Below are 13098 nucleotides of genomic sequence, written 5' to 3'. Positions count from 1 at the left end.
TGTTTGGCAAGATCAGGTTCACCTGCACAGAACCTGGCAAGCAAAAGGACAAAAGTCTTGAAATGGGAGCCCATAACAATCTATTATCCATGTGTATTATTTTTTCAGTTGGAGCTAAAATAATTCTAGGTTCTGCTCACATAAATCGGATTAGCAACCCACAGAGGGGAATTAGGCGCTTGCTGTTTCTGAAAGCATAAAGGTCAAATAAGGTATTTCAGAAGAAGACTACCTACTAGGAAAATAAATGGGGGAACAGGGAATATTCAGGAACATGCTCTTTTTTTTCTCCCTGAAAATAAAACAGCGTGTTAGTTGACGGTTACTCTGAATCACTGGACACAAAACAAGTTGACAATAGAATACATTCTACTCATAAGACAGTGAAGTCAAAAAGTGTTTATTGTGCTTCCGAAAGGATTTCCTTCCCTATCAAGTTTAACAAAAGTTTCTGTCATCAGTGAGATTTAAAAGAACAAAACTTCTATGAACGCTAAATCAGTACGCAGCTTTTAAAGAGGAGGAGAAAGTTGATAGACGCTGGATGCTCCTCAGAAAACAAATATCTGGTGATGACATCAAGAATGTCTTGCAGCTTTAGGCCTTCGTAACTTGTGAAATAGAGACCTTGTCAGTTGATGAAATAATCTTCCTTAGTCAAGAATCTGGAAGAAAACTGGCTCTTCTGGATACGTTATTCCATTTCAGTGCTGCCCCTCAAAGGATCTCTCTTTTGTGTGATACGTGATTTCTGAGCGGCTGCTGAATGCCTTTCCCCAGCACAACTTCCTACATGTCCCTATTTCTCTCATAAGATCCAGGAGCTCTGGTTGTTTTTTAGAGATGGCTGCCCTCTTGTGGTGGAAATGAGTTTAAACGCTTGGGAGAAAGAAGTCAATAAGTAAATAAGGAGTAAATAAATAATCTCCCAAGACTGACTTGGAAGTACAAAGTACAGGATGACCATACTAACCCATTTTCCAGGCAACAGAACTGGCTAAAAACAGTTAATCTAAATGGAGATGACCTCTTTTTATTCTCTTTGTCACCTTCCACCTGCAACTCAAAATGCAAAGTTATTACTTAGAGGTGGTGACAGTGTCTCTTTGCCTCACTTCTAGCCATGGTCAATTCCATCTTTTTCAAAGGCTTCGTTTAAAGTGTTTCAGCCCATAACGTGAGATTCATTCTTTCTATGGTATCTAATGTGGGGTATCTGCCAGATGTGAGAAATGGCCTAGAATGGTGGTGGGGAGTTGTTTGGGGAAGGGGTGGTAGTTGCATATTCAACTACCTCAGAGGAGATGGGCAAGTTATGTAAAAAAGCAAAGCCTACTAGGTAAGGCTTCTATATTAGGAAAGCTGCTACTCTTCCCTTCCAGTCATTTCTTGCCAGTTTTTCAAGAGATACCGGAAATCCGCATCTGGTTACCTGTGGACACAACCTGGGATGAAATTAAGTGCTTAAAGAGTCATACTTTGGCAACTTTTCCTTTAGCAGTTCAGCCCAGAGAATGTTTAATTTTATTGCATCCTGCAGCTATTAGCCTTCACCATTGTTCTTGCTAGGCCAATCATTATGCAAATTAACATTAAAATAATGATCCTCACTATTGTAAAGGTCACAGCAGGCATTAAATGATCCATCTACCTTGTAATTGTCATTCCACTGAAGCCTGTGGCAACTCCCCTGAGAAACCTCTTGGCTTTTTAGCATAAAGATCACTTTGTTACCAGTGTGACACCCAACACCAGTTCCATCTACTTCAACTAGAGGAGGTTCTTTCAAAGGAACCAGGAGCCTCTACAAAGGAGCAGCACCCAGTCAATCAAACTTTTACCTATTTGATGTCCTATTAGATATGGTAGAAAGGATGGGTGGGGTGGAGTGTTTACTTGCAAAACTAGGCCTAATAGGCCAACTCAAGGTTATTGCTTTCGGGAAAATATTGACTTACATCTTAAAAATTAAGGGAGAAAGAATTTTGTGAATTGACTAGATTGTATTTTAGGATGCACACAGTAGGCAGTCTATAAACGTGTTGACCACAGCCCAAACCACAGTTGGGTGACTTAGATACTAATTCTGGTTTGGCTATGGATGGCTGAATCTACAATGGTCATCTCTTGGCCTAGTCTGTTGATCAGGGTAAACAAATGTTCTGCCTGCCTCAGACAGCACATGATGAAAGTCAAATGCATAACATGTATGGACATGGAGAATTTAAAAATGCTCTGCAAACATCCTGGCTGCTTCTTACTGTGTGTATCTTTAAATGTATTTTTCAACTTTCTGCCTGAAACATTATGGCCTGATTTTGAGAGATAGCACTTTGCATTTCTTTCTTCTTTTTTTTAATTATAACAGCCTTTATCATATTGCCAACAAATATGTACTTAGTCAGAAGGTAACCACTTGGGTTGATCTAAGACAATTACAAATTCTCATAGTGTCAGCTCCCTCATGAATAATATGCAAAGATTAGTAGTCAATTTTCTCACAAAAGTATTGTGAAAAACAAATGAAAAGAAAGATAAGTGTCAAGACAAGAAAAACTTGCAAAATTTGAATTACTGTACACAGGCAAATTAAGGTCACTCATTCTTAAGAAGATCAGTTTTGTTTTGTTGTTTTCTTTTGCATTTGGTAGAACTCAAAAATGAATATTAAATGAACACGTGCATCTGAAAAATAATTATGGTCTTCTGATAGATTGTTTTAGATATCCATTAAATATTATTTCATTACCATATATCAATATATTTGTCAATGATGTTAAAATATTTTGACTGTGTTAACTGGATTGTGAAGAGTCAATGATAGTATTTCTGTTTACATATCCAGTCTCCAAGTATTTATTGAGCAGCTATTTAGGCCCATGGCATTATTCACTTAGGTCCCAGGAAATACAAAGATATATAATCTCTGCGCATAGTGCATTTAGAATTCAGTGAAGACGTGATGTTTGCAGCTAAATAAATATAACATATTTTTAAATAAGTGAAAAACAAGTGCTAAACAGGTAAATAAATACATTTATAAATAAGTGAAAAACAAGTAAAAGAAGTGAAAAACAAGTGCTGCAGATTTAATGGAGAAAAAAATCTCTACTGAAATGTGGACTCACTAAATTCACAGAAGGGATGGCATTTGAAGGCAATGTTCAGAGCAAATAGAATTTCTGCTGGATCAGTTGGTTTCCTTTTGAACATCAGCATCAGCAGAAGTACATTTCCACCAACAGTATTAATTACTGAGTTTCGCATACCAGCTGCTCTCTGGTTGTTACTTCACTTAATCCTCACAAGAGCCTTGCTCAATGGGCGTTGTTATTACCCCCATTTTATAGATGAAGAGACTGTGTTTAGAGAGGGTAAGCTGTTTCCCAAGGTCACACAGTAGTAACTAGTAGTCAGTAGTCTATCCTAGGACTCATGTCTTTGTTTCTTTGAGGTGTTCTCTCCCACTACGGTGCTAATGGTCTCTTGATTCCAGATAGCAGGAGCAACTCAAAGCCAAAGCATTGGATGGGGAACCGTAGGGTGGTGTTTTAAGCATGGGAGGCAGTTCTGATTTGGAGGTTTGGATAGGGAGAAGGCAGCGCTAGAGGTAAGGGTATTCTTCAGGCAGGGTTCTAGCAGGAAAGCGGTGGCACATTCCTTAACAAAGTTTAACAAAAGGATGTTGTACACAGTGTGGGCAGAGTTGAGGAGAAATGACAAAGGATAGTGAAGTACTTCAACTCCACATTAGGAAGTCAAATCAGAAGGCTTTGAAACCCCTATGGGCACAGGAAGAACAGTCATATAGAGGCCTGAGGGAGCTGCAGCTGCAGGGGAGAGCCAATGGCAGAAGCAGGGGGCTTCTGATAAAGGGTTAGCTGGGAAGATGCTGGCTGGGCGAATAAATATCTCAATGTATCTTTTCTCCTACTCTCTGAACATCTGTTGGTATCTCCTGTTGGCCTAATTTGACCGGAAGGACAAGTGTATTAGTTATCTATTGGCCTGTAACAAATTACTACAAACTTAGTGGCTTGCTGCCCCTTTTTTATCTCACAGTGTCTGTGGGCCAGGAATCCTGAGATAGTTTAGCTATGTTTCCCTACTCAGGATCTCACGAGGCTGCAGTTACGGTGTTGGCCAGGGCAGCAGCCTTATTTAAGGCTTAGGGTATTCTTCTCCTTAAGGGGTTGTTGGCAGAGTTCATTTCCATACTGCTATAGAACTCACTCATGATCCTTTTTTCAGAAACTCTAGAACATCTTTCTGATTAGTAGACCCTCTTCTAAAAGACTCGTCTGGTTATATTAGGCTCACCAAGGATAATCTCTCTTTTGATTAACTCAAATTCAACTGATTAGGGGCTTCAATTATAACGGCAAAATCTCATCACCTGTTGCCATAAAGTGTAACCTAATATGGGAAGTAATATCGGTAATACCCTCATATTCAGAGATCATACTCAAAGGGAGCAGATTATGCAGAGGCTGGGAATCTTAGTCTAAGCAATTCATTGAGATCAACCTCTCAGGCACAGAGCAAGTTAAAGAGCAGATCTAGGGTGCATAGAGAGAATGTCCACCATAGTAAATTTTGAAGGGTAAGCAGACTCCAGGACCTGAAGACTCTTGACTGCTGGTGTAAGGTATCTGGACTCTATCCTATATAAGTGGATCACTGTGAAATAATTTTACCAGATGAATTATATGGTTGGATATACAAGTTAGGAGATGGTGGAGATGCATGTTAGAGTGTAGTGGTGGGGAAGAGGGAGTAAAGAGAGACTGGAGGGAAAGGGAACGGATAGAAACTTTTATCATTTTAAACACAAGTGGTAAAAAGGGGACTTTTAAAGTCCACCTGATAAAGAAGCCAATGTGAAAATTACAGAGGAGATCAGATTTGCAGGTATAGCATGGGGGTGGGTAGCAGAGCTATGGGGAGGGGAAAAATCAACCATATCTATAGGTTTTGGAACTTGGGTGACAATAAACTAGTGGTGCTGTTAACAGTGAGGAGTGTGAACAGAAGCAGGGGTGGTTCTTTTTTTGGAAATACCTGTGAGGCCCTGATTAAACATCCTCCTGGAAGTGTAGAGTAGGGAATTAGACATGGGCCTGGGGTTCAGGGAAAAGATTAGGGGTGTGGGGTATAGATTTCTGAGCTAAAGCTTAACCATTTGAGGAAGAAAAGATTGCCAAGGCAGGCATAGAACTTGCTGTGGAGAAAGTTCTGGAGAAGCCATAAACAGACAATGGTGATTTGTCTTAGAATTTGTAAGATGGGAGATTTCAGAAGGCAGGTCCACAGTCTTCACTGCTGGTGAGGACTGGAGGACAATGGTCAGACCCTAAGAGGTAGCAAGAGCTCCTTGGAGGTGCTTCTACATCACAGGCAGAGAAGAATGAAGCGGCAAGGAGCCCACATGGAATGGAAGTGTCAGCGAAGTGCGGATGTTGAGTAAATGAGGGAAAGAATGTAAAGAGAAGGAATTATCAGTATTGGAAAAGTATCTCCACAGTTCATAAAATAGCTGAAGTTTATCTGGAGACCTTTAACAAAAGCAACAAAGGGTTTGCACATTGGCTTTGTCAGAGAATTTCTGTGTGGTCATTTACTTTTGACAAGAAGGAGTCTCCCAGGAGAATAGTGTACTTTTATGTTGTAATACCCAGGGACTCTTCACGAACTTAAAACTTTATTTGCATGTTTCTGCACCTTTTTTTTTCATAATTTGTGGGACTACACAAAGCTCAGTAAGCTGGGCATAATTACCTCGAAACTCTCAGTCATGCTCACAGGGCCCCTGATGGGACTGGCTGAAAATTATTTTCACCTTGGTCACCTATTAACTTAGTAAGAGAATTTTGCAAAGGTGAAAAGGGTTTGAGGGCAGTGGCCTTAGAATTATGATAAAAGCACTCTGATTGAACAGCAGCAATCAAGACAATGACAATGATCAGTGATTCTTAATGAATATTCTCCCCCTGTGCATATTTCAAAAATTGTCTTAAAGGGACACTAAAAGTTTTGCATTCTGCCCTAATTAATGTAATTTGCTTGTTGAGCAGATAATGTAAGGTGTATGTGACTTGAGAGATTTCAAGAAATAACCAGATTCAATTCCCTCCTATTTACCATGACCGCTCAATGGCACTGAAGACCAGATGTGGCCCACATGTCAGTGCCCACCACAGCCCCTCGGCCCTGACCCCCCACTACACATCTGATTGCCAACCTAGGGCTTTCCCTATTTAGGGGATTTTGCTCCGTCCATATATGCTGCTGGCCAGATGTGCTAGGGAATTAACACTTTCCAGGAGCAGTCCTCAAATTGTGACCAAGGGGAGTTGTATATCAGTACCTCACCTCTCCCGCACCTCTGAGTGGGATAATGCACCATCTAAACTGACTCCCAAAGTTCTAGTCACCCGAAGTGACAACTGGCTTAATAATGTAGCCTTATTTGGCTCCTTCCCTTCCTTGCTTCACTTTTCCACTGCCGTGTGTTTTCTCTACCTCCCTGTGAATTAGGTGTATGCAAACCCTTGCATTAGAGTTAATTTTTGGAAGAGCCCAAAATAAACACTGGATATTCCACTGACCCAAGATAGCTCCTATCTGAAGGGCCTTTTAATCACACTCTGCCAAGAATGAATAGAATTGTTGGCTTTGGAAAGTTATTTCCTGCACTTTGTTCATTTACTCATTCAGTGACTTTTACTTTTCTCTGCTATGTTTCTGTACTGCACGTTCCCTGCTCTGCTATATTTCTGGGGCTACAAAGATGAGTAAGAGAATTTATAACAATAGATCGAATAGAACTTAATACAAGGTACAGAAATTGAACCAACAGAGGTACCACCTCCTTTTGGAGGTCAGAGAAGGTTTCCTGGGAGGACTTAAAACTTGAGTTGAACCACAAAAACTAAGCAGGTGTTGGGCAGATAGGCAAGGGGGAATGGACTTTCAGGGAGGAGGAACAGCAGGGGTAAAGGCAGGAAAGCATGAAACATCAAGATGCATTAAAGAAATGATGGGCAATTTAGTGTGACTGAACAGAAGAGGAGAGAGGGGTGCCAGCATTTTGCTGGGCAAAGGAATTTGGAATTTTCTCCATAGGATCTACTTTGAGAAAAATCTCTTTGGTAGATGTGAGCATAATCATGGCTTGGAATAGTGCCAGGTTGGAGGCAGGAGGACAAATTAAAAGGCTGTTGTAACTGTTTAAGAGATGGAGACTCCTTGAACTCAGCAGAAGCAGCTGGTGAAGGAGAAATGCAATCAGAAATTGAAAAGATAAGATCTGATGGCACGTAATGGCCCAGGGAATCGAAAAAGGAGTTGGAAGGATATTAACCAGTACAGAAAGGACAGAAGGAGGAACATGCTCAATTTACAAGTATATAGAGATTGTGAACATTCTTGAAAAAATTCATGCGGCTTTCAGAATTCAAAATTTTAATTCCTGATGGTCAATGATTATGTCCTTAAGATTATTTCCCCAAGGTCATTCATGCATTAAATATATATCCAGGAGTAAACTAAGTCTGCTTACAATAGGAAACTAATCATTTAAAATTATTAGGGTGCTGTTTTGTGTTTGAGCAATTAATTAATATAAGTCCAACTGCATATATAAGGTAGCTAACAGATGGGGCAATATTTGCTGGTCTAATCCAGAGTAAAAAAAAACAGTTGTAAAACAATTATAACTATCATTACATTAAATGCCTTAAAAATTAACTTTAACAAAAGACCTGTTTTTCTAACAATCAATTTTTACTAACTTGGTATTGATTCATTAAATTACAATTTTAGCTTCTTATTAGACAAGTATACTATTACACAGAAAAGATGGGGATTTAGGGATGGTAGTTATTTTAATATCCTGATGAATGAAATTACCATATATAACATTTCAAAGATGAAACCAAAATGCAATTTTACATTTTACTTAATTTATACATTATAAATAATTAGAAGAAAATGTTACTGAAACAATTTAATCTATTTTGGATATTTTAAGTTTGGTAAGGTTAATAAAATGAAAACCTCAGGACCATGTTTATAACCAAGTATTAGGCATGACCAGCTGTTGATCTAAAAAATATATAAATCATAGCATATTTGTCCTTACCATTTGAGACATTATGGAATGGTTGTTGCAAAGGATAGGAAGGAAGGAAGAGAGAGAGGGAGGGAGGGAGGAAGAAAGATAAATTTTACTTCGTATTTATTTGTCATAAAAGTAATATAAGGAGTACAGATCTCTGGTTATTTGAGTGTTTTTGTTATTTGAATTAGAGTAAGTTTGAGTTTGCTTCACTCTAGCTAAGGAGTTAATATCGTGTCCCAAAGTGCCAAACATAGAATCAGACAGAACAGGAACTATTTGGCTATGAAAATACTTAACCCTGAAAAGTATAAATACATTTGCTATAATTTGCCTCATTTATTTATTTTAAGTGATTTTCATTATGGAGTTTCTGGGAGATATCTGAATTGCATTTTCACAAGTCCTCCTTCATTTACAGCAATAACAAATGAAGCCCTTTTAGACAGGAAGTAAATTTCAGATCAGCTGATGTTTATTTCATGTCCTACATCAGTAATTAAAAATCAAAACTGGGTGCTTCCCCATTTGTTAACTTGGTTTCAGTTAATCAGAATTGCATAATAACAGCTCTTCTCCAGTTGTCTTTCTAAGACTCTTTTTGGAATAACTTCAGGGAGGTGGACTAATCTTAACAACGAATAACTAATTCTTCCATGAAATTCTGCTTTAATGAGCACTTTCCAAATTGTATTCTAAGTTACTTTTCCTCTGTGCTTCATACTCTTTACTGAGCTCTATGATTTATCCTCCAAGCCCACTTAAAAGGAAAGTCACGAGGGATATCTGGATATCTGTGTGTCATTAAATGTTGGTAAAATGGCAAGGTAAAAATGGTTTCCTCATTTTAATTTGCATTTCTTTTTATTATGAATGAGGTTGAAAAATCTTACCTAATACTTACTAGCCATTATGATGCAGTTTTTGATCAGATTCAGATTACTCATTTTTCTAGATTGCTTGCCTTTTTCTTACTGACTTAAAAAGCAGGAAAACAAAAAGCATTATAATGGTATTATAACACCTAGATTTTCTTATTAATTTTTATAGGTTTTTTACATATTAAAGAAATTAGTTTTTTGTCAAAAAATATTTGTCCATTTGTTGATAGATTATTAGTTTATGATACACTTTTTCTGTATAGAAATGCTTAATTTTATAATTAAACATATTAATCTTTAATTTTGTGAATTCTATGTTGTATGTCTTACTTCAGAAGGACTTTTCAAACTCCAAGGTAATAAATTCACCAAGGCTTTCTTATAATACTTGAATGGATTAATTATCTTTAAATTTTTGGCTCATTTGGAATTTATTTTGGCTTGCTCATTTCCCATCACATTTACTGAATTATCATCTACTATTATTGGTTTGAAATGACATCTTTATCATGTCCCATTTATATTTGGGACTCTTTCACTGAAAGGTCCATCTATTTTTTTAATTGCATGGGCTAGTATCGTCCTAATACAATGTAAAGTATGAAGGAACACTGCTCTTATATGCCTTTGTCTGTAGTTAAATCCACACCACTTACAACAATGCCTGACACATATAGGTCGCCATATTACTATCCAAACACATGAATAATAGAGAAATCTATTTCTTGATTCATCAACTTTAGATGTAATCCATTGATTCTCTATATAAAAACAGGGAAATTAGTGCACTGACACATCTTCTCAGCTCTGCCCTGTATCTCCTTTTGCTCTACTAGTATTTTTAAATTTTCAAAAATTAGAATATAGACTTTCTGGAATCACAATTCCCACACTGATTTAATTTTAGTTCTGTGTGTAAATGGGTTCATTGCATCCACCTGGACTCTTATCCAGGCTTCTCCTAAGGTAGGTTTTATTAAGAAGAGCTTATAGGTTATGATTTCATTTATTTGTGAAATATAAAAACAAAGCAAAACAGAAGCAGACTCATAGATACTGAGGAGTGACTAGTGGTTACCAACTGGGACAGGTTGGTGGGAGGGGGAGGGGAATAAAGGGGCACAATACTTCTCAGTCACAGTATGCTGGTTATGGGGAAAGTAGTACAGCATGGAGAATATAGTCAATGATTCTGTAACATATTTCTATGTTTATAGATTGTAACCACACTAGAGGGGGTGAGGATTTAAAAGTAGGGGTAACTGTTGAACTGCTGTGTTGTACATTTGAAACCAATATAAGATTGTATTTCAGTGATACTTTAATGAAAAAAAAGCATACAAGGGGAAAAAAAAGAGATCATGGGTTTCATATGAGGCATTATATTCTTTTTCTTCCTTATTTATTTATTTAGCTACCATGAATTTACAATTACATGAGCAACATTATGGTTATTAGACTCCCCCTATTATCAAGTCCCTGCCACATACCCCATTACAGTCACTGTCCATCAGTGTAGTAAGATGTTATAGAACCACTATTTGTCTTCTCTGTGCTATACTGCCTTCCCTGTGTCCCCCCACAACATTATACATGCCAATTCTAATGCCCCTTTTTACCCCTTATCCCTCTCTTCCCACCCATCCTCCCCAATACCTTTCCCTTTGGTAACTGTTAGTCCTTTCTAGGGTTCTGTGAGTCTGCTGCTGCTTTGTTCTTATACTCCACAGATGAGTGAAATCATTTGATACTTGTCTTTCTCCGCCTGGCTTATTTCACTGAGCATAATACCCTCTAGCTCCATCCATGTTGTTGCAAATGGTAGGATTTGTTTCCTTCTTATGGCTGAATAATATTTCATTGTGTGTATGTACCACATCTTCTTTATCCATTCGTCTACTGATAGACACTTAGGTTGCTTCCAATTCTTGGCCTATTGTAAATAGTGCTGCGATAAACATAGGGGTGCATCTGTCTTTTTCAAACTGGGCTCCTGCATTCTTATGGTAAATTCCTAGGAGTGGAATTCGTAGGTCAAATGCTATTTCTATTTTTAATTTTGGGGGGAACCTCCATACTGCTTTCCACAATGGTTGAACTATTTTACGTTCCCACCAGCAGTGTAGGAGGATTCCCCTTTCTCCACATCCTCGCCAACATTTGTTGTTGTTTGTTGTTTGAATGATGGCCATTCTAACTGGTGTGAGGTGATATCTCATTGTGGTTTTAATTTGCATTTCTCTGATGACTAGGGATGTGGTGCATCTTTTTATGTGCCTGTTGGCCATCTGAATTTCTTCTTTGGAGAAGTGTCTGTTCAGCTCCTGTGCCCATTTTTAATTGGATTATTTGCTTTTTGTTGAGGTGCATGAGCTCTTTATGTAATTTGGATGTTAACCCCTTATCAGATACGTCATTTACAAATATATTCTTCCATACTGTCAGATGCCTTTTTGTTCTACTAATGGTGTCCTTTGCTGTACAGAAGCTTTTTAGTTTGATATAGTCCCACTTGTTAATTTTTGCTTTTGTTTCCCTTGCCCAGGGAGATATGTCCATGAAGAAGTTGCTCATGTTTATGTCCAAGAGATTTTTGCCTATGCTTTTTTCTAAGAGTTTTATGGTTTCATGACTTACATTCAGGTCTTTGATCCATTTTGAGTTTACTTTTTTTGTATGGGGTTAGACAATAATCCAGTTTCATTCTCTTCCATGTAGCTATCCAGTTTTGCCAACACTGAAGGAGCTGTCATTTTCCCAATGTATATCCATATCGTATTTAATGACCATATATGCTTGGGTTTATATCTGGGCTCTCTAGTCTGTTCCCTTGGTCTATGGGTCTGTTCTTGTGCCAGTACCAAATTGTCTTGATTACTGTGGCTTTGCAGCAGAGCTTGAAGTCAGGGAGCATAATTCCCCCTGTTTTATTCTTCCTTCTCAGGATTGCTTTGGCTATTCAGGGTCTTTTTTGGTTCCATATGAATTTTAGAACTATTTTCTCTAGTTCATTGGAGAATGCTGTTGGTATTTTGACAGGAATTGCATTGAATCTGTAGATTGCTTTAGGCAGGATGGCCATTTTGACAATATTAATTCTTTCTATCCATGAGCACGGGATGTTTCCATTTATTGGTATCTTCTTTAATTTCTCTCATGAGTGTCTTGTGGTTTTCAGGGTATAGGTCTTTCACTTTCTTGGTTAGGTTTATTCCTAGGTATTTTATTCTTTTTGATGCAACTGTGAATGGAATTGTTTTCCTGATTTCTCTTTCTGCTAGTTCATCATTAGTGTATAGGAATGCAACATATTTCTGAGTATGAATTTTGTATCCCACAACTTTGCTGAATTCAGATATTAGATCTAGTAGTTTTGGAGTGGATTCTTTAGGGTTTTTTATATACAATATCCTGTCATCTGCAAACAGGGATAGTTTGACTTCTTCCTTACCTATCTTGGATGCCTTTTATTTCTTTTGTTGTCTGATTGCCGTGGCTAGGACATCCAGAATTATGTTGAATAAAAAAGTAGGGAGAGTGAGCATCCTTGTCTTGTTCCCTATCTTAAAGGAAAAGCTTTCAGCTTCTCACTGTTAAGTATAATGTTGGCTGTGGGTTTGTCATATATGGCCTTTATTATGTTGAGGTAATTGCCCTCTATACCCATTTTGTTGAGAGTTTTTATCATGAATGGATGTTGAATTTTGTCAAATGCTTTTTCAGCATCTATGGAGATGATCATGTGGTTTTTTTCCTTTTGGTTGATGTGGTGGATGATGATGATGATGGATTTTTAAATGTTGTACCATCCTTGTATCCCTGGGATGAATCCCACTTGATCAGGATGGATGATCTTTTTGACGTATTTTTGAATTCAGTTTGCTGATATTTTGTTGAGTAGTTTTGCATCTATGTTCATTAGGGATATTGGTCTGTAATTTTCTTTTTTTGTGCTGTCTTTGCCTAGTTTTGGTATTAGAGTGATGTTGGCCTCGTAGAATGAGTTTGGGCGTATTCCCTCCTATTCTACTTTTTGAAAGACTTTAAGGAGGATGGGTATTAGCTCATCACTAAATGTTTGATAAAATTCAGCAGTGA

This window comes from Manis javanica, chromosome 5 (assembly GCF_040802235.1).
Source record: "Manis javanica isolate MJ-LG chromosome 5, MJ_LKY, whole genome shotgun sequence".
NCBI classification, from domain to species: Eukaryota; Metazoa; Chordata; class Mammalia; order Pholidota; family Manidae; genus Manis; species Manis javanica.
This window is presented reverse-complemented; position numbering follows the sequence as displayed.